The sequence below is a fragment of the Mauremys mutica genome, unplaced genomic scaffold (assembly GCF_020497125.1).
Source record: "Mauremys mutica isolate MM-2020 ecotype Southern unplaced genomic scaffold, ASM2049712v1 000750F_np12_subseq_52377:182968_obj, whole genome shotgun sequence".
NCBI lineage: Eukaryota > Metazoa > Chordata > Testudines > Geoemydidae > Mauremys > Mauremys mutica.
The window spans coordinates 43,252-63,435 of record NW_025423045.1 but is presented as its reverse complement, the minus strand read 5'-3'; the positions used below and the strand labels follow the sequence as shown (position 1 = coordinate 63,435).

At 50.4% G+C, this 20,184-nt stretch overlaps 2 non-coding genes across 2 annotated transcripts; both read right to left on the bottom strand.

Annotated features, from left to right (window-relative positions):
- Window positions 1–248: 248 nt before the first annotated feature.
- On the bottom strand, window positions 249–322 carry TRNAT-UGU. The gene has a single exon. It is a non-coding gene; the product is annotated as a tRNA-Thr (tRNA).
- Window positions 323–11,108: 10,786 nt separating this feature from the next.
- Window positions 11,109–11,180, bottom strand: TRNAQ-UUG. The gene has a single exon. It is a non-coding gene; the product is annotated as a tRNA-Gln (tRNA).
- Window positions 11,181–20,184: the final 9,004 nt, after the last annotated feature.

The following is a 20,184-nucleotide window of genomic DNA, read 5'->3' as shown; positions in this document are numbered from 1 at the left end:
TGGCAGCCACAATGAGCATTTGGTGTGAGAGCCCAGACCTGCCCCTGTCCCAGAGGAAGCAGGATCATCTGTGACAGGCTGGAACACTGACCTATCAGCTCTTAACTCCCAAACTTTCAGTAAGTCTGTTATCAGTGCCTGTGAGTATAATTTGAACAACCATACTGGGCTGGACCAAAGGACCAGCTAGCTCTGTGTTTTGTCCTCCCACAGTAGCCATTACCATGTTGCCCAAGAGTTAGTCAACAAGGCACCACTGGGAATTGAACCCAGGATCTCCTGTTTACAAGACAGGTGCTTTAGCCAGCTAAGCCATGGTGCCTGCTTGTGGCAACAACACAGCGTCTGCCCACACCTGACTCCCTGCCATCCCCACTGGGGCCTGAAAAGCTTTGCTTGTGTTTGGATTCTGCAAAGCAGAGGAGCAGGTGAGGTTTTCCTTGCAAGCTGTGTGTGTGTTTGTGTGTGTGAATCTTTGGCCAGGTCTGCCCTACAAGGTTACTTCAGCATCATTATATTGCTCAGATGTGTGAAAAACACACAACGCTCCCTCGGTCGGCAGTTTTTGGCTGGTGCACACACTGCAATACCACGTCTGGCGACAAAATTGCCGTGTTTTGGTGACAAAATAAAACCACCTTGACGAGAGGCCTAGTGCTTTTTGCAGCTGTCGCAATCCGTTGCACAGTTATGGCTATGTATGGCCACTTGTCGGTCCATGGCCATCTTGTCCTGTTAAAAGGACAAGGCAGCCTCCATTTTGGACCAGGTTCCTGTTGTATAGGATAGGGCAGAGACTCAATCCTGCCCAGCAACACTAGCTGTGTATGCTCTCCTGTGTTTTTGTTTTTTTTCTCTCCTGCTGGGCCATCTAAAGGTCAGGCTAGTTCTGTGTGTGGAGGCCTGATTCTGCCCAGCAACCTGTTTTTTTTGGGTCGGTCGTCTGGAGGTCAGGTTAATTCTGCCCAGAGACTCATTTTCCTGCTCTTTTTTGGACCCAGTCATCTAAGGGTCAGGTTTGTTTACTCGTCAACTCCAGTGTGCCGTGTGCAAAGCCTTCCGACGTGGGGTGGCAACAGCTCGAAACCTGAAGGGAGGAGGGACCAGGGAGCCAATCAGATGCTGACACGAGGGAGTGAGACCTTTCTATAAAACTAGATTTCCCCCCAAAATTTGTGTGGAGCATCCGCGTGTTAGCTGAAGGACCTGATCACTCGTTCGGCCAGGGTCTCCTCCCGGTAAAGTGCACTCGTGTCGTATCGTTTGGATTCGTTGTCGTTTGGACCCGATCCCTGTCTGCTCGTCATGCTTCTGGTGTCTGTTCTGCTGGTCAGCTGCGCCTGGAGTGCGGTATTTGCTTTTTGATATCTGACAGTTAGCTTATTTAGCCTCTTATCTTTTCCCCTCCCTAACTTGGTACCAAATATCTACTCAGAATATCAGGATTGTATTAGTGAGCTCAGAATTGCACAATTGTTTAGCTAGCTTGTATTATTGTTCTCTTTGTTATTGAATTGTTAATTGCCAACTGCTTTATGTGTTTGAATCACTGCTCTGTCTGTGTCCAGTGTGTGTGTGTGTGTAACTGGGGAGCTGCCTCTGCTTAGAGGGTAGCTGACCAAGGGGGTCCAGTCCCCGCGGTCTGAGTGAGTGGAATCTGCCCAGCTGCAGCCGCACCACACTCTGGGTTTACCCTCTGTGTGAAAGCAAGGGTGGCTGAGGCAGTGGCCCGTGGGTCTCTTTTCTGTGTTTGCACCGGGCATCGCCCTGACGAACCCGATTCCTATCTGTGTGATTGGTGTGTCTGCCTATTTGGTGTGGTGTGGTGAGCAGTATAAAGTGTATTATTACTGTGTTTTGGGGTGTGTTTGTACTTTTGATACCATCCCAGCCAAAGTTGCCTACTCCCCCAGCCCAAGTTGTAATTATCCCCTAAATAAACGCAGCCACTTGGCTTTTCAGTGTTACCCTGGTCCTGCCTGTCTTTTCCTCACTCAATACCAAGCTTGAACGAACCCCCAGCTAATTCAGACAGCAGCAAACTTAAAGTGACAAATGTCAGTGTAAATGCTGCTGCTCATTATATCACCATAACTGGTTTCCACCAGTATCCCACCATGCCTGCCGTGACCTCGCGTGCCCTGCATTCCTGCTACAGAGGTTGGGCCCCTCCCGTTTCATAGCTCCAGAAAGTTGTGACAGCTGAGCCACTATCTATACCGGGATTAGCTTGATAGAACTGCATTGCCAGCCTAAGTAATGTAATTACACCAACCTAATTTTGTAGTGTAGACCTGTCCAAAGAATCACACACACACCTTGGGAGCAAAACTTCATCTGCTCCTCTGCTTTACAGAATCCAAACACGAGCAACACTTGTCAGGGCCCAGTGGGGATTGGCAGAGAGTCAGGTGTAGGCAAACACAGCACTTTAAGCGACAGTAGGTATCCTGGGTTAGCTGGTTAAAGCCCCTGTTTTGTAAACAGGAGATCCTGGGTTCAACTCCTTGTAGTCCCTTCGGAATGGCTTTTGGGGCACCTGGTATTGGCTACTGTCAGAAGACAAGATTCAGAGCTAGATGGACCTATGGTTTAAATTACACTCACAGGCACTGATAATAGAGTTACTGAAAGTTTGGGTGTTAAGAGCTGACAGGTCAGTGGTCCACTCCCCTCAATGCGGTTTTACAGTAGAGCAGTCAATGGGAGCAGAGGGAAACCTTCCCATAGTTGGGACCCTCCTTCCAGATGGTGCTGGGGTTACCTCTCGCACTGAGGTTGCCTCTCCGGGGGAGGGAACTCGAGTTTCTAGGAAAAGGCAGGTGTTAGTAATGGGAGATTCGATTATTAGAAATGTAGATAGCTGGGTCTGTGATGACCGGGAGAACCGTATGGTGACTTGCCTGCCTGGTGCGAAGGTTGCGGATCTCTCGAGGCATCTAGATAGACTTATGTGTAGTGCTGGGGAGGAGCCGGTGGTCATGGTACATGTAGGTACCAATGACATAGGGAAGGGTAGGAGAGATGTCCTGGAAGCCAAATTTAGGCTGCTAGGGAAGAGACTGAAATCCAGGACCTCTATGGTGGCATTTTCAGAAATGCTCCCAGTTCCACGCGCAGGGCCAGGTAGGCAGGCAGAGCTTCAGAGTCTCAATGCGTGGATGAGACGATGGTGTAGAGAGGAGGGGTTCACGTTCATTAGGAACTGGGGAAACTTCTGGGATGGGAGGAGCCTATACAGGAGAGATGGGCTCCACCTAAACCAAAGTGGAACCAGACTGCTGGCACTAAACATTAAAAAGGTTGTAGAGCAGTTTTTAAACTAGGAGATGGGGGAAAGCCGACTGCTGCAGAGGAGCGTGTGGATCGGACACAGACTTCTCTTAGGGGAGAGTCTGATGATAGAGAATCTCCGGGTAATAGTCAGGAGCAGAGGAATGAGAAGTATAATGTAAGGGCTGGATCAGATGATAAACAGTCACATAAAAAAGAATCTGGCACATCAGAAAAAGGTAGGCTAATAAACAGGGACAAGTTTTTAAAGTGCTTGTACACAAATGCCAGAAGTCTAAATAATAAGATGGGTGAACTAGAGTGTCTTGTGATAAAGGAGGATATAGATATAATAGGCATCACAGAAACCTGGTGGACTGAGAGCAATCAATGGGACACAATCATTCCGGGGTACAAAATATATCGGAAGGACAGAACAGGCCGTGCAGGGGGAGGAGTGGCACTATATGTTAAAGAAAGTGTAGATTCAAATGAAGTAAAAATCTTAAGCGAATCCACAGGTTCCATAGAGTCTCTATGGATAGAAATTTCATGCTCTAGTAAAAATATAACAGTAGGGATCTATTATCGACCACCTGACCAGGACAGTAATAGTGATGATGAAATGCTAAGGGAAATTAGAGAGGCTATCAAAATTAAGAACCCAATAATAGTGGGGGATTTCAATTATCCCCATATCGACTGGGAACATTTCACTTCAGGACGAAATGCCGAGATAAAATTTCTCGATACTTTAAATGACTGCTTCATGGAGCAGCTGGTACGGGAACCCACACGGGGAGAGGCGACTCTAGATTTAATCTTGAGTGGAGCACAGGAGCTGGTCCAAGAGGTAACTATAGCAGGACCGCTTGGAAATAGTGACCATAATACAATAGCATTCAACATCCCTGTGAGGGGAAGAACATCTCAACTGCCCAACACTGTGGCCTTTAATTTCAAAAGGGGGAACTATACAGAAATGAGGGGGTTAGTTAGACAAAAGTTAAAAGGTACAGTGACTAAAGTGAAATCCCTGCAAGTTGCGTGGGCCCTTTTTAAAGACACCATAATAGAGGCCCAACTTCAATGTATACCCCAAATTAAGAAAAACAGTAAGAGAACTAAAAAAGAGCCACCGTGGCTTAACAGCCATGTAAAAGAAGCAATGAGAGATAAAAAGACTTCCTTTAAAAAGTGGAAGTCAAATCCTAGTGAGGCAAATAGAAAGGAGCACAAACACTGCCAACTTAAGTGCAAGAGTGTAATAAGAAAAGCCAAAGAGGAGTTTGAAGAACGGCTAGCCAAAAACTCCAAAGGTAATAACAAAATGTTTTTTAAGTACATCAGAAGCAGGAAGCCTGCTAAACAACCAGTGGGGCCCCTTGATGATCAAAATTCAAAAGGAGCGCTTAAAGATGATAAAGTCATTGCGGAGAAACTAAATGGATTCTTTGCTTCAGTCTTCACGGCTGAGGATGTTAGGGAGATTCCCAAACCTGAGCTGGCTTTTGTAGGTGACAAATCTGAGGAACTGTCACAGATTGAAGTGTCACTAGAGGAGGTTTTGGAATTAATTGATAAACTCAACATTAACAAGTCACCGGGACCAGATGGCATTCACCCAAGAGTTCTGAAAGAACTCAAATGTGAAGTTGCGGAACTATTAACTAAGGTTTGTAACCTGTCCTTTAAATCGGCTTCGGTACCCAATGACTGGAAGTTAGCTAATGTAACGCCAATATTTAAAAAGGGCTCTAGGGGTGATCCCGGCAATTACAGACCGGTAAGTCTAACGTCGGTACCGGGCAAATTAGTTGAAACAATAGTAAAGAATAAAATTGTCAGACACATAGAAAAACATAAACTCTTGAGCAATAGTCAACATGGTTTCTGTAAAGGGAAATCGTGTCTTACTAATCTATTAGAGTTCTTTGAAGGGGTCAACAAACATGTGGACAAGGGGGATCCGGTGGACATAGTGTACTTAGATTTCCAGAAAGCCTTTGACAAGGTCCCTCACCAAAGGCTCTTACGTAAATTAAGCTGTCATGGGATAAAAGGAAAGGTCCTTTCATGGATTGAGAACTGGTTAATGGACAGGGAACAAAGGGTAGGAATTAATGGTAAATTCTCAGAATGGAGAGGGGTAACTAGTGGTGTTCCCCAAGGGTCAGTCCTAGGACCAATCCTATTCAATTTATTCATAAATGATCTGGAGAAAGGGGTAAACAGTGAGGTGGCAAAGTTTGCAGATGATACTAAACTACTCAAGATAGTTAAGACCAAAGCAGATTGTGAAGAACTTCAAAAAGATCTCACAAATCTAAGTGATTGGGCAACAAAATGGCAAATGAAATTTAATGTGGATAAATGTAAAGTAATGCACATTGGAAAAAATAACCCCAACTATACATACAACATGATGGGGGCTAATTTAGCTACAACGAGTCAGGAAAAAGATCTTGGAGTTATCGTGGATAGTTCTCTGAAGATGTCCACGCAGTGTGCAGAGGCGGTCAAAAAAGCAAACAGGATGTTAGGAATCATTAAAAAGGGGATAGAGAATAAGACTGAGAATATATTATTGCCCTTATATAAATCCATGGTACGCCCACATCTCGAATACTGTGTACAGATGTGGTCTCCTCACCTCAAAAAAGATATTCTAGCACTAGAAAAGGTTCAGAAAAGGGCAACTAAAATGATTAGGGGTTTAGAGAGGGTCCCATATGAGGAAAGATTAAAGAGGCTAGGACTCTTCAGTTTGGAAAAGAGAAGACTAAGGGGGGACATGATAGAGGTATATAAAATCATGAGTGATGTTGAGAAAGTGGATAAGGAAAAGTTATTTACTTATTCCCATAATACAAGAACTAGGGGTCACCAAATGAAATTAATAGGCAGCAGGTTTAAAACAAATAAAAGGAAGTTCTTCTTCACGCAGCGCACAGTCAACTTGTGGAACTCCTTACCTGAGGAGGTTGTGAAGGCTAGGACTATAACAATGTTTAAAAGGGGACTGGATAAATTCATGGTGGCTAAGTCCATAAATGGCTATTAGCCAGGATGGGTAAGAATGGTGTCCCTAGCCTCTGTTCGTCAGAGGATGGAGATGGATGGCAGGAGAGAGATCACTTGATCGTTGCCTTTTAGGTTCACTCCCTCAGGGGCACCTGGCATTGGCCACTGTCGGTAGACAGATACTGGGCTAGATGGACCTTTGGTCTGACCCGGTACGGCCTTTCTTATGTTCTTATGTACCATTTCCACTTGCTAAACTCCCTCCCAACCTCTATAAAATTACAGTGCAGACATATGGGCTTGAGCCCAACCTCTGAGGCGCGAGGGTTTCTGAACTCAGGCTTCAGCGTGAACACAAATATCTGAACCACAGTTTTTAGCCCTTCAGCTTTAGCTCCACGAGCCCAAGTCAGATGACCGAGGCCAGCACTGCTGCCATCTTTATCCCAGACAAAGGCTGCTGTTGTTAGTCCATGAAACATCAAGGGTGCAATGCAAGCCTGAGTTCACGCACCAGCCCTCAGTGCCCCAGAGAAATCCTGCCCCCTGCTATTGGAACGATGTGCTGGAGATTTGACTAGGAAAGGGACTGTCTGAATTGTCAGAGTGGGGAATGAACAACAATCTACAGCAATGTCATTCACACAAACACACTCTGATCATGCTCCAGCCGGAAGGGAAATGGGCAGGAATTCTCGCTGTTCAGCCCAGGATACACTTACACTAATGCAGCCATGAGTGTGCTGGAGAAGCTGGTCTGAGCAAACAAGTTGAAGTGACAATCCAGTGAGAACAGAATCATCATGTAGCAAAATAAGTGCATATCAAGTAGTTGTGGCCGAGTGGTTAAGGCGATGAACTAGAAATCCATTGGGGTTTCCCTGCGCAGATTTGAATCCTGCCAACTACGCAAGCACTGTGCTGTTGTTGTTATTTTTGTAGCCTTAGTACCTGAGCATCCACAGTGCAAACTGGAGCCAGATCTACTTTCACTCTGTCTACACTTAAAATGCTGCTGTTGCACTGCTATAGCACTTTGGAGTAGACAGTGACTGGAGAGGTTTTCCCATCCCTGTAATAGCTACATGGACAGAACAATTCTTCCTTTTCTTTAGCACTATCTAACCAGGGCTTAGGTCACCTTAACTCTATGGGCTTGGGGGGGTGTCACACCCTGAGAGACGTCGCTCTGCCAGTTAAGTGCCCAGCGTACACCAGCCCTTAGATCCCTCTTGGTATTTCAATGCAGGCACTGACCTGTGAGAGGAAAACATCAGCTCACAAACACAGAGACTGAATTCCCCACATTTAATCTCACTGCACTTTCCAGAAAGTTACAAAATTCAATTCATTCTTGCTAGGAGAGAGAAAAAATAAGTGACATTAAGTTTTTGGCTTGGTTAAATAAAATTAAGTGTTTAATTAATATAGTAAAAATCTGTACTGCTTCCTTTAACTAACACCATCGCGTGAAATAGGAACAGAGACAAATCTTGTCAGTGACGACTAATTTCACAAATGATCTTCCCATTATTAATGTCAACGCTGCCCCCATTGGAGGTCTGGGCATCTCCAGTGTCATTGCTCTGCATTCACCTTCCCCTAGAATTGTTCTCGGACATTTGCGTTCCTCTGCAGCGTGGGGCATGGGGTCACTTGCTGGAGGATTCCCTTGAGGTCTTTAAGCCACGATTTGAGGACTTCAGTAACTCAGACATAGGTTAGGGGTTTGTTACAGGAGTGGGAGGGTGAGAGTCTGTGGCCTGCATTGTGCAGGAGGTCAGACTAGATGATCATAATGGTCCCTTCTGACCTTAAGTCTATGAATCTATGAATCTAGTCCCAAATTTGGAAAATTGTGCAGTTCAGAATGTGAATAGTGACCTCGTCTCCTTCCTGCACCTGCTCTACATTGCTCCACAGCAGCTTCTCCACCTGCAGAGTCACCCCAGCACGGCAGTGCAGCCGCCCAGGGTTCAGCAGGGGCCCCTGGCAAGGACAGTGGGTGCAGCTAACAGCCTGGTGTGCCTGGCCGTGAGGCAGCTGTAAAAAAAGCAACACCCCCTCCCAGAAGTACAGAGACTGAATTCCCCAACTTTAACATCATGACCCCCCTGTAGAAAGCCACACGTGTCAGTTGCATTTTCACAGGGAGATGCAAAAATCAAATGACCAATTTTTAAGTTGAGTAAATAAAGTTGAGGAGAGAGTTATTAACCTCCCAAATATATACTAAAGATCCCTCAACATAACACCTGAAGGTGAAATATGAACAGAGACAAACCTTGTCAGCAAAGGCTCATTTCCCAAACGATCCTCAAAATGTTACTAATTCCCACCCCTCCTCCACAGGAGCTCTGTGCAGTGTAACTGTTCTGCAGGCAGCTTCCCATTCAATGCTGTTGTGGGACTTTCCCAGGCCTGGAAATGTACCAGCGACAGAATTTGAAGAGCAAACCTGGCTCCCCGCACCAGGTGGGATTTGAGTGTTTTGTCCCTGTCACTTAGTGTTTGTCAATAGTACAGACGCCAGGGGCAGGACTCCAGGCTCTGCTTGAGGGATCCTGGCACAGGGGCTGGTGGGGGAGAAAGGACTGTAGATTCTGACCTGTGCTCTGGAGAGGAGGTAATAATTGAAGGGGCATTTTTAACTCCTCCCTTCCTCAGGGTCCCCAGGGCTGGAATTCTACCATCCACAGGCCAAATGAGGGGGTGATGCCACTTGGCTAATGAAAACCAGTGCTCTAGGTGAGGCTTGAACTCACAACCTCAGCATAGCTCCTCTCAGCACTGCCCTATAAGTACTATATGCTAACCAATTGTGCCACTGGAGCACCTGTTAACTGCTGTTCTCCCAGTTCCCTAGGTTGATACAGGCGAGGAGTGACCCCAAAACATTCTCAGTGGGGCTGGGAGCAGGTAGCGACAAGTGTTGGTACTCGGTGGGGTGGATTCTTCTTAAGGGTTCCAGGCCCCATTTGACCCTTTTGTTCTTCCCTGTGTAAGAACAGAGCTGGTTAAGACTCAATGGAGAGTCTTGCTGCAGACCAACAGATCTGAAATCACTGAGAACCAGCTCTAAGCATTAGTCCTGCTTTGGGACAGTGTCTCTCATGCAAGAAACTGCCCAGTCTGCGCTAGCAGTGAGGCTCCCTCACTAACAGCTGAAATCAGGGAGAGCTGTGTGAAGTGCAGGGCCCCAGGGGTGCCTGAACAGGGGGGAACAACACCCCAGGACTTTTAAACATGGGAGGGCTCTGCCTTGCCACTTTGTAATGACCGTAAGGGCGAGTGAGGGTGGGGAGGGGACGGAGAGCAGTGAGCGGGAGGTGGGGTCTTGGGGGAAGAGGCAGCGTAGGAGCGGGGCCTTGGGGAGAGGGTGTGGGGCAGGGGCGTGGCGTTGAGTGGCAGGGATGGGGCTACTGTTCGGGCTCTGGAGGCTGCTACTTTTAGGGAGCCTGTTCCGCTCCTGGTGGGACCACAAGACGTCCCAGAGCAGAGAGGGTGGCCAGCAGAGCGGTGACAGGGGGGAACGGCAAGTGGCCAGCAATGTAGCCAGACAGCAGAGGGAGAAAGGGGCTTTCCCCCCGGGAGGTGAGAGGTGAACTCTGGGTTTTCACTGACCCAGGGCAGCAACTGTGGGTGAGGTGCAGTGAAGGGAGGGGCACATCCACAGAGCTTCTGGTGTCTGGATTTAGGAGCCCGAGGCAAAAGGCCACTGCCCAGCGCACTGTCGGGGTGTGTTTTGCTCATAGTGTTGTGTTATGAATCCTGATTGTGGTGTTTTCCCAAGTTAATACAAGGTGATTTTCCTCCTTTTTATTGAAGTTTCTTTTCTACACTCAGTGCGTGTGAGTGGGAAAAGTATCACCTCTTAGAGGCACCCAGTGGCCAGGGTTAGTTTCCCCATGTTACTGGGTGGGGGCTTAAGCAGATTGTGTGTTGTATTGTTGAAGAGGAGCCCCAAACACGGAATTGTAACTTCAGGCTTCAGAGTAAGAGCCAGAGGTGCTGCCAGCTGAGCTAGCCAGGCCGCCTAAACGTATTAACCCCTTTCACCGCAAGAGCAAAGACCGGGTACTTCTGTGTTTCTCAGCAGCTGGGAAAAAGCCTCTTGGGGGAAATAGCTCCTGCCCCACCGCCAAAAGGAGCCCATTGAGTGGGAACGGTTAGAGGCCCCACCTGCTTTCCAACCACCTTGTGATGCTGGCTGGCCGCAGAACGAATGCTGGTCTGTGGGTGGCCTTCAGTGGGGGTTTGGCATGGCAGGGAGCAGGCTAGCTGGGTGTCTCTGTGGCTGTCTGCTGGCCACGCATAGGCATGGTTCTCCCCTCCTCTTGCCCTGCCCTTGGTTGCTCTGTGGCTTTTAAGCCTTCCCTTGGAGTTGTCAGCACCAGCCGCCTCTGCTCCAGGTGCCCAGAGGAGGAGAGGTGCTGGGCTCCAGCCTGGGACTCTTCCTCCCTCCTGCCTAGCCCTGACTATGAAGCCTGGCCCTGGCCCTCCTTCCTTTAAATGCCATATGGGCAAGAGGAAGAGTGTGACAGCTGCAGGGACCAAAGTTGTGGGCATCAGGTGAAGCAGCGAGAAACAACCATCCGGTCAACCCGCAGGAATCTCTAGCCAGACTGTTAAGTTCTAGGACCCCAACCTATAGTGGCCAGCCCATTGAACCAACCAGACCAAAGACCTATCTCCAGTGGGCATCAGTCACCCAGCGTGAGGGGGAAAAAACTCACTCTAGTTCACCCTGAGAGAGGGTAGCTAGACACATTGAGCTCCAGGACTTTGCAGCAAAGCAACATATATCCAGGAGGTCCCACTGAGATTTGAACTCAGATTCTAGGATTCAAAGTCCTGAGTGCTGCCCATTACACCATGGGACCTGTAGCATTTTCATTTGCTAGACCCCTGTTACTCTCAGCTGGCTGGTTTGCACTCTGCACTTATTGCTTCCCACCAGCGGCTTCCTCTCACGGGACTCTCTCTCCTCCTCCAGCGACTGTGGTCCTGCACTATCAGATCCGCGGGTCCTGCCCTGAGTCCCTGCATCCCCCTGCTTTGTCTCCGTTCCCTGCAGGCCACAAAAATGTCAGGGGAGGCCGCCCCTCCCTTCACTCGGTGCTCCCACTCATATCAGCCAGCTGCAGCCTCATCTCCTGGAACTCGGGCAGCTGTCGCTTGATCCGGTCGTACAGTCACACGCTGAATGGCTCCCCCAGGGCTGCCCAGAGGATTCAGGGGGCCTGGGGTCTTCGGCGGTAATTTGGCGGTGGGGGGTCCTTCTGCTCCGGGACCCGCCGCCGAAGTGCCCCGAAGACCCGCGGCGGCGGCCCCCTGCTGGCGACTTACTGCAGCTGCGTCTTCGGGGCACTTCGTTGGTGGGTCCCGGAACGGAAGGGCCCCCCCGCCGCTGAAGACCCGGCTGCACTTTAGTGGCAGGTCCCACTTCGGTGGTAATTCACTGGCAGGGGGTCCTTCCTCCCTGGAGCGGTAGGACCCCCCACCGGCGAAGACCGGGAGCAGAAGAAGCTCTGGGGCCCCAGGCCCCGCAAGAGTTTTCTGGGGCCCCTGGAGCGAGTGAAGGACCCCGCTCCACGGACCCCAAAAAACTCATGGGGGCCTCTGCGGGGCCCGGGCCTGGGGCAAATTGCCCCACTTGTACCCCCACCTCTGGGCGGCCATGCCTCATTCTCATCAATGCCTTTAATCAATCATTTTAATATAATTTAACTAATCAACCGTAACATAATGTTACTTGATTATCTTACCAATTAGATCCCACCATCTAAATTGTTTTAAATCAAGCAAAATTACTTATATGTCAGCCAAAGACATTTAAAAAACCAGACACCGCACAGATAAACAATATAGAAATTGGGAGCAATAAAGAAATCACCATGATTACAGGCATGCAAAACATTTAAGAAATGACTATATTGTGAAGATTCTTTATTATTCATGCAGTTAGCCAGGAAGACCCTTAGTATTTGGGTACTTTTAACAGATTTGCCCATTAATTGGGATATGCTCATTTATTGTGGTTACTTGTCTTGGTTTTCCCCGATATTTCTACTCTTCTTGCGGGTGGGGGGGTTGTGTAAATCTATCAATGTACTGGTTGTGTGCCCAATGGAATGATTCAAACAGCACTTTCAAGATGACACCCTTATTTGTCCCAGATTTAGCATGTCCCTATCATCACCCTTACATCACTACAAGAGCCTAAACAAAATAAGTTACATTCTTAAAGATTAATACCTGAGGTAGAAAAGGAAACAGAGAGATAAAATGAGGGAACTCACCCACTCCAGGAAGCTTGAACTCGTGAGTCTTCATTGATGATCTTAACTCAGAATCTTAATTCTGTCAGGAGTAGATGTGGTTACCTAGGGAAGTGGTGGAATCTCCATCCTTAGAGATTTTTAAGCTCAGTCTCCAGAAAGCCCTGGCTGGGATGATTTAGTTGGGGATTGGTCCTGCTTTGAGCAGGGGGTTGGACTAGATGACCTCCTGTGGTCCCTTCCAAACCTGAGATTCTATGATTCTATTCTATGATTCTAAATCAGGCAAATTTTGGGTCTATATACGCATAAGAATTCTTACTTGAGAGTGAGGAAATGGTTTGGTAGATAAAATATGCAATTGGTTGAATTGGTTGATGGGAGAACACTAGATTTGTTTATGGGTAAACTGAGGACTGAAGGAATTTCTTTAGGCTAGATAATAGGAGCTGATCACTTCTTACTATGGGTGATGTTCCTTCAGGGGGCTGACAATTAATTTGTCTGCTTCGGTATTTTGGCTTGGCAACACTTGCAGATTTGCAGCGCTGCAGCAGGGTGTGAAACCCCCCCCCTCCAGCGCTGCAAGTTGCGGCGCTGCAAAGTGCCAGTGTGATCAGAGCCCCCCCAGCGCTGTACGTTAATCCCCATAGGGAGGTGGAGTACAAACAGCGCTGGGAGAGCTCTCTCCCAGCGCTGGCGCTCTGACCACACTCGCGCTTCAAAGTGCTGCCGCGGGAGCGCTCCCGCGGCAGCGCTGTGCAGCGCTAAGTGTAGCCATAAAATCAATCAGAGTTTCAGTACTAGAAGTCTGTTCTACTGCTACGGTGGGTGTGAATGAGGATAGGGGTGTTGCCTAAAGCTTGTCACCAAGGAAGTACGTATGTCTCGCACCTCCATTAACTGCTTTATGCAAGGTTTTTCTCAGATCAGTTTTGGTTGTGCGGGGGTGGGGGAAAAGACTGGATAATGTGCCCTGGTTTCCAAAGAAGACAGGTATTATCTGTGACCGCAGAGTTCTTAACAGGATATTGATCATAAAATATTTAACCATATGTTGTGACTACTTACATTAAAGAAATCCATTCACCTTAGTTTAGGAGAGAGACCACTGATTGACCGAAAGTAATCTGGTGTTGCAGATCCCCATAGTGCAATTATTTTTTCTTCTCCACTGTCAGTGCAGCTTTCATTTTGGTGAGTTTTGCACAAAGATGAATCCAAAAATTCTGCAGCCACTGGTCATCTGCCCAAGCCTTCATTGTTGCAGAAGATTTTTGCCCTTGGGAACGATGTAGGGTGAGACCATATAATACACTTACCGAATATTTGTGAATCAGCTTCTACACACAAGCAATGACGTGTGAACATGGGACTGTAAGAGCTGGATTCACAGGCAAGAGTAGTTCAGCAAAAGGCAATCCTAAAATTTGTGAACTGTTCTGATACTTTACATAGACAAATAGTTATGAGAGACTCTTTTAAATACTCAAGAGGTGTGATGCAGAGTTTGATGGAATATAGGGAAATTATTTCACTGCATCAAGTCTCCTGTAGCAGTAAATTAGCACCGGGGCAGCAGATTTTTATATTTTTTAGTGGCATCCAGAAAAGGTCCAAGGGAGTTTTCCTGTGAGAGGGGGATTAGAGTCAGTACCGACCTTACAATGGTGACAGCGGTGCCGTGGCACCAGGCCCACCCTGCATCTCACTGCAGACACAGTGCTCAGAATTAAGCAATGTTCTCAGGGCTATTGTACTCTGTACTAGTTTTCAGTTGCCAGCTACATGCTTCAGCCATGCCACTTTCTCACTAGGCTATATCCTGAATAGTGTGACTGGGAATGAGGCGGGGGCAGGGACTGTAGCAGATGCAAATTCGAGGTGAATATTGTCTTGTCCATACTGTCCTGGGTTTATGGTGCTTTATGCCATGGACTGAAGCAAAGTGGCTGGTGAATAACCAGGAATCTGGTTAATAATTGTTATCTAAATTCAGCTTTCTTCTTTCTCTCTCTGTGAATTATCACTAATTCAAAATAGTAGTGTGCAAGTTGACTGGATAATGGTAATAGCATAATCTCTTGTTATAACATTGTAAACCATACTACCTGGTTTTTATATTAAACACCTACTATACATAATACAATCAATCAGACAGAAACAAAACCTAAGAAAAGTGTATTCTTTCTGCGTCTTATTTAAAGTTTTACAGTAATCTCTTGCTTCAGAATGCCTCATGGGTCACCCATACTGTTTGCAATAGGATTCAACATGTGGCTTGGCAGCTGACTCTGTACTGATTCCTGAACAGCTGGTAGCTCAATATTAATCTGAGATAGATAATTTTTTACCTCAAGGTTCCCAAGACACAGACAAGGTCTTCATCTCGAGGCCAAAAGACCAAAAACATCAAGACACTTGATCACGGCCTTGGATAGACCAAGAGACTACTCACCCATATGCAGAAGCACAACTCTGTATATATGGGGAGGGGGAGATTATTGACCTTTGTGCATATGTAATAGTTTTTGGTGTTTGTAAGACAAGGTATAATAATGAACTGTGGAAAAGTTCCTGTTTGGTGTGAGAGATGTTACTTGTACCTAAATGCACTCCCCTTCCCCACTCCCAGCCCTATGCATGCTGACTTGGGAATATCACTACCGTAGTGTCAGCTTTTAAGAGAGCTTCACATGCAGAGCCGTAACTAGGGATTTTTGCACACAAGGCAAGGAACAGAGGCAGCATGTCCGGCTCTTCCCTATTGGAGGGAAGGATCCACCAACGAATTTCTGCAAAAGAGCCGTATGTGCCGCCCCTCTCCATTGATGACGACCAGCGGCAATTCGGCAACGGGTCCCCCAGTCCCTCTCAGAGAGAAGGACTTGCTGCCGAATTGCCGCTGAAGGAGAGACTTTCTGAGCCCCTCACTTTCCGTGCCCGAGGCAAGTGCCTCACTCTCCTTGCCCTCGTTACGGCAATGTTCACATGCACCACTTCTAGTATTACAGTAAGTTAAAACAAGCTACAGTACATTGGGACATTAATGCTCTATTACAGTGTTTGCATTAGCATATTAAAAGCTATAACACTGAACAGACTAGTTAGGGCCGGCTTTAGGAAGTTTGGGGCCCACCCAATTCAAACATTTTCGGCGGGGCCCCAGCAGGGATGACTTTAAAAAAAAGGAAAAAAAGGTGGGAAAAAAAAGCCTTTCCTTTCTTAGCAACCGGTTCCCTATAAAAAGTTCTGATTTAAGGGATGTGCCAGAATATGTATTTCTGGTACCAATAGGGTTACTATATTTCCAGATTTAAAAATTCCTCCCGGACAGCAATTTAAGAACCAAAATGTCTGACATGTCTGGGAAAATATGGCTGTATGTTAACACTACCTACAGTTCTTTTTTAAAAAGATGGGACTGAACTAGAAATGAACTCCGCTTCACATGTGTGGGTCCCCGCCACTCCCTGGGAGTGTGCTAGGGTGACCAGATGTCCCGATTTTATAGAGAGAGTCCCAATCTTGGGGTCTTTTTCTTATATAGGATCCTATTAACCTCCACCCCATCCTGATTTTTCACACTTGATGTCTGGTCACCCTAGGGTGTGCACATGTCTGGGTACCAGCTGTTCTCTTCTCCCATCATTGAAGCAGGTGTGCAGGGTTACTGCCCAGGGAATTGCAGGGCACCAGTGGACATGGGGCTGGCTGCAGGCAGGGCAAGGGGTGCAGCAATGGCTGGAGACAGGGGTGGGTGGGGTGGGGTGGGCTGGCTGGCTTCAAGCAGGACCATAGGGGGGTGCAGCATAGATTGGCAGTGCTGAAGACAGAGAAGTGCAGGAATGGCTGGCTTCAGGCGTGGGGGGGTGCAGCAGGGGTTGGCTGGAGACAGGGCAGGGAGTGGTTGGCTGGAGACAGGGCAGGGGGTGCAGGTACAGGGGGTACAGACCACCCGGTATGGTAAGTGCTCCCTCCTCCTCCTCCCTCCCCCACCAGAGTAGCAGCAGCCACCTGGGGCTCCCCTGCTTCCACAGCCCTGGCCATGTACACAGCTGCCGGAGCCCTGGGGAAGCGGCGGGGCTCCAGTGGCTATTTAAAGGGCTGGGGCGATAGAAACAACGGGGGCCACGGACTTTTTAAATAGCCCACAGATCCCAACAGCCCTACCCCATGGCTCCAGCAGTGTGGCAGGGGTAGCAATTTAAAGGGCCCCCAGGCCCTTTAAATTGTCCCCTGGAGAAGCCGGGCCACCCCGGTACAGTGCACTGACTCTTGCCAATACACCGAACCGGGGCTTGGGCGCGGGACCCTCTTAGGGGCAGGGCCCGATTCAGGGGAATTGGTTGAATTGGCCTAAAGCCGGCCCTGCCAGTATATCCAGGACATTAGTAGCACACTTTTCCCCCACCAATACCTAGTAGTTGCACTGTCATCTCCCATAGCTACTTAGGTTGCAGCTTTATTGTTAAAACTAAATTGGGAAGAAAGACGACTGATTCAGAACTTGATTAATGGGTACTTTATCGCTAAAGGGTGCAGTGGGGTGTAGACTTGGAGGGAGGAAGGTTTCTATGATGTAGGCAAGATCAAGTATTTTATCCAAAACCAGAATATGAATGGCGCTGGTCTTCTTGGTGTCTGACCTTGAGCCCATGCCTCATATCCCCATTTCCCCCATGGGGACCCACAAATGTTTAGCACCAGGCCCACAACAGGTTAATCCGGCCCTGTTTGGGGTGCAGGCTCTGGGATGGAGTTAGGGGTGCAGGAGGGTTGCAGGCTATGGGGAGTTTGAGTGAGGGGTGCAGGCTCTGACCTGGGGCAGAGGATTCGGGTACAGGAGGGGGTGCGGACACGCGGGCTCTGGGAGGGAGTTAGCAGCTCAGCACGTTATATAAGAGAAAGGCGCTGCAGTGATTCCATATAGACATGGAAAATGATAGAAGACACTTTTCCATAGTCAAAATGTGAGAGGCAGAGTGTGAGGGAGGGAGGGGGTGTCTATGCAATATTTCCCGCATTCAGGCTCCCGGCTGGAGCAGTAACAGCCCTGCAGCACTTGTACAGGCTAGAGAGGAGCTGCGGTGTCTGAGCTGTGACAGTCTGGGAGCTGGGCTGCCGGTGCCTCTAAGCCCCAGCCCCGGGAACCCGCCCCCTGCTCCGGGGCTGACACACTGCAGAACTGAAAACAGCCTCTGCCCCCCCACAACCCGGACACCCCCAGATCTGCGAGCCCAGCAGGGGGCTTATCCCGAGGGGCCCCTGTCCCACCCTCCCCAAACGGGGGTTTTGTCCCCGCACAGGGTCTGGCAGCGTCTCCCCCCCCCACCCGGGCTTAACCCCGGCTCCCACCCCCCACCCCGGCTCCTCCCCCACCCCCGATTTTCCCCCTTCAGCCCCTCTCCTGCCGCTGCCTACAGCAGCTTGACCCCCCCCGGCCAGTAAATTTCTGCCCCGCTCAGACCCTGGCAGCCCCCCCCGCTGCGATTTGCCCCCTTGAGCATTTTAAACACCCCCCAAGAGCAGGCAGCAATTCGCGAGTAGAGGTGAGGGCAGAGAGAGGGCAGCGGCGACAGCGAGGGTTACTGGGCATGCTCAGTTCAATCCGCGCATGCTCAGTGCAGCCAAAGTAGCGAATCGGGAGCGGTTCATGTTTCTGACGTTACACCTGCTGCCCCCGAGCCCCGGCCCCCCACCGCCCGCCCGCTCCGGTGCCGCCCGCAGGGTCTGAGCCGCGCAGCCCTCCCGGCCGCCAGCGGGATTCGAATCCCAACGGCCGCACGCGCCGAGTCTCTGTCCCGCGCTCTCTCCGCCAATCAGGGAGCGGGAAGGGGCGCGGCAAAGTGACGAGCTACGGCCACTCCTCCCATAGAGGCCGCGTGTGAGAGAGAAAGAGAGAGAGAGAACTACGCTTCCCAGTGTGCACCGGGAGGGGGCGCGTTGTCTGAGCAACCGACCGTCACTTCCGCTCTGAGACGAGCCAGGAACTACAACTCCCAGCCTGCCCCGAGGCGCCTCCGTCCTCTCCAGCCCAGGTGAGGGCGGGTCCCTGGGTCAACCTGACACCTCCCCCCCCACCCAGCGCAACCCCTCATCCCCGCCCCGCCCCCCCAGAGAGCCCCTGCCCCGCCCCCCTCCGGCTCCTGACGCGAACTCACGTGTCGCGGGGTCTCGGCCCGCCCACCCCGCCTGCTTTTCCCTTGGCCTCGTCTCTCCCCACTCCGGGGGGGGGGGCTGTTGGATGGAGCCATATGGAAATAAGGGGGAGGGGCAGGGCTGGGAGCCAGGACTCCTGGGTTCTCCCCCAGCTCTGGGGGACGAGGGGGGTAGAGTGGGGGTAGAGTGGGGGAGGGGCTGGGGTGCCTGCTGCCCTCGCGGCGACCAGCAGAGCCCCCCCTGCAGCTTGCCCCCCCCAACCAGGCGCTGGGTGTGCTGGTGCCTGGAGCCGCCCCTGGTTCCAGCCCCTCTGCCCAGGCAGCTCCCCCAGCCTGACACACACCCAGCCCCTGCACCCGCCCCACCCCAGGGCTCCTCAGCCCAGAGGGGAGCCCCCCGGCTGAGTGGGGCAGCAGAACCCCCTGAAATTACCTTGGGACCAGCATGATCTGCCTCCGCCCTGCCCTGCTCCGCATGTATTCGGAGTGAGTCAGTTTCCCTGTCCCAACATGTGTCCTGCCCTGTGTCTCTTCTCCTCCCCAGTTCCTTCCAAACCCCCCCATTTCCCCTGCACCCCGGGCTGGGTCTCTGCCAACCCCCCTTTTCCCCTCCTGCCCCCAATATCTCCCTGCCCCTACAGGTCTATAGGGCTGGATCCCTCCCGCCCCCCTTCTCCCCTCATTTCCTGCCTCTGGGGGTCTATGGAGATGGGTCTCTCCTCCCTCCATCCCCTCCCCTGCCCCCAATATCCCTCTGGGGCTCTGTGGGGCTGGGGCTCTCTCCCTGCCCCTGTGCTCTCCCCTGCACACGATGTCCTGGGAGTGACTCAGTTTCCCTGGACCAATATTTCACACACCCCACCCCCACCCGACATGTCTCCCTCCACCCCACCCCATTTCCCCTGCACCCCAGGCTGGGTCTCTGCCAATCCCCCTTCTCCCCTACTGACCCCAAGATCCCCTGCCCCTGCAGGTCTATGGGGCTGGGTCTCTCCCTCCTCCCTTCTCCCCCCATCCCCTCATCCCTTCCCCCAATAGCTCCCTGCCCCAGGCTGTCTATGGGGCTGGGTCTCTCCCTGAAGCCCCGCCCCCAGCGCGGGGCTCACAGACAATCCCCGCCCGGCGGCTGTGACGGGCGCTGGGGCTGTGACGTACGCTGACGTGTTCACTCTCTGCAGGCGACTCATTCACTTGAGACCAAAACGACAGAAGGCGTCACGTGTCCATGGGCGGGGTTATGCAGATGAGCAGTGTCTGGCGGCAGGACGGAGAGCAGCGAGAGGAACCGAAGGAGCCCGGCGGAGAGAATTCTCTGCGTGTGGACAGAATCCGGTGTGGGGAGTTCGTGCTGTGGGTGCCTGCGCCGGAGTCACTTCGGGGCAGTGATTGCCACTGAGCTGCATAGTGACCAAAGGCGTGTGACTGGGGTGTGGTGCCTGGCGGGG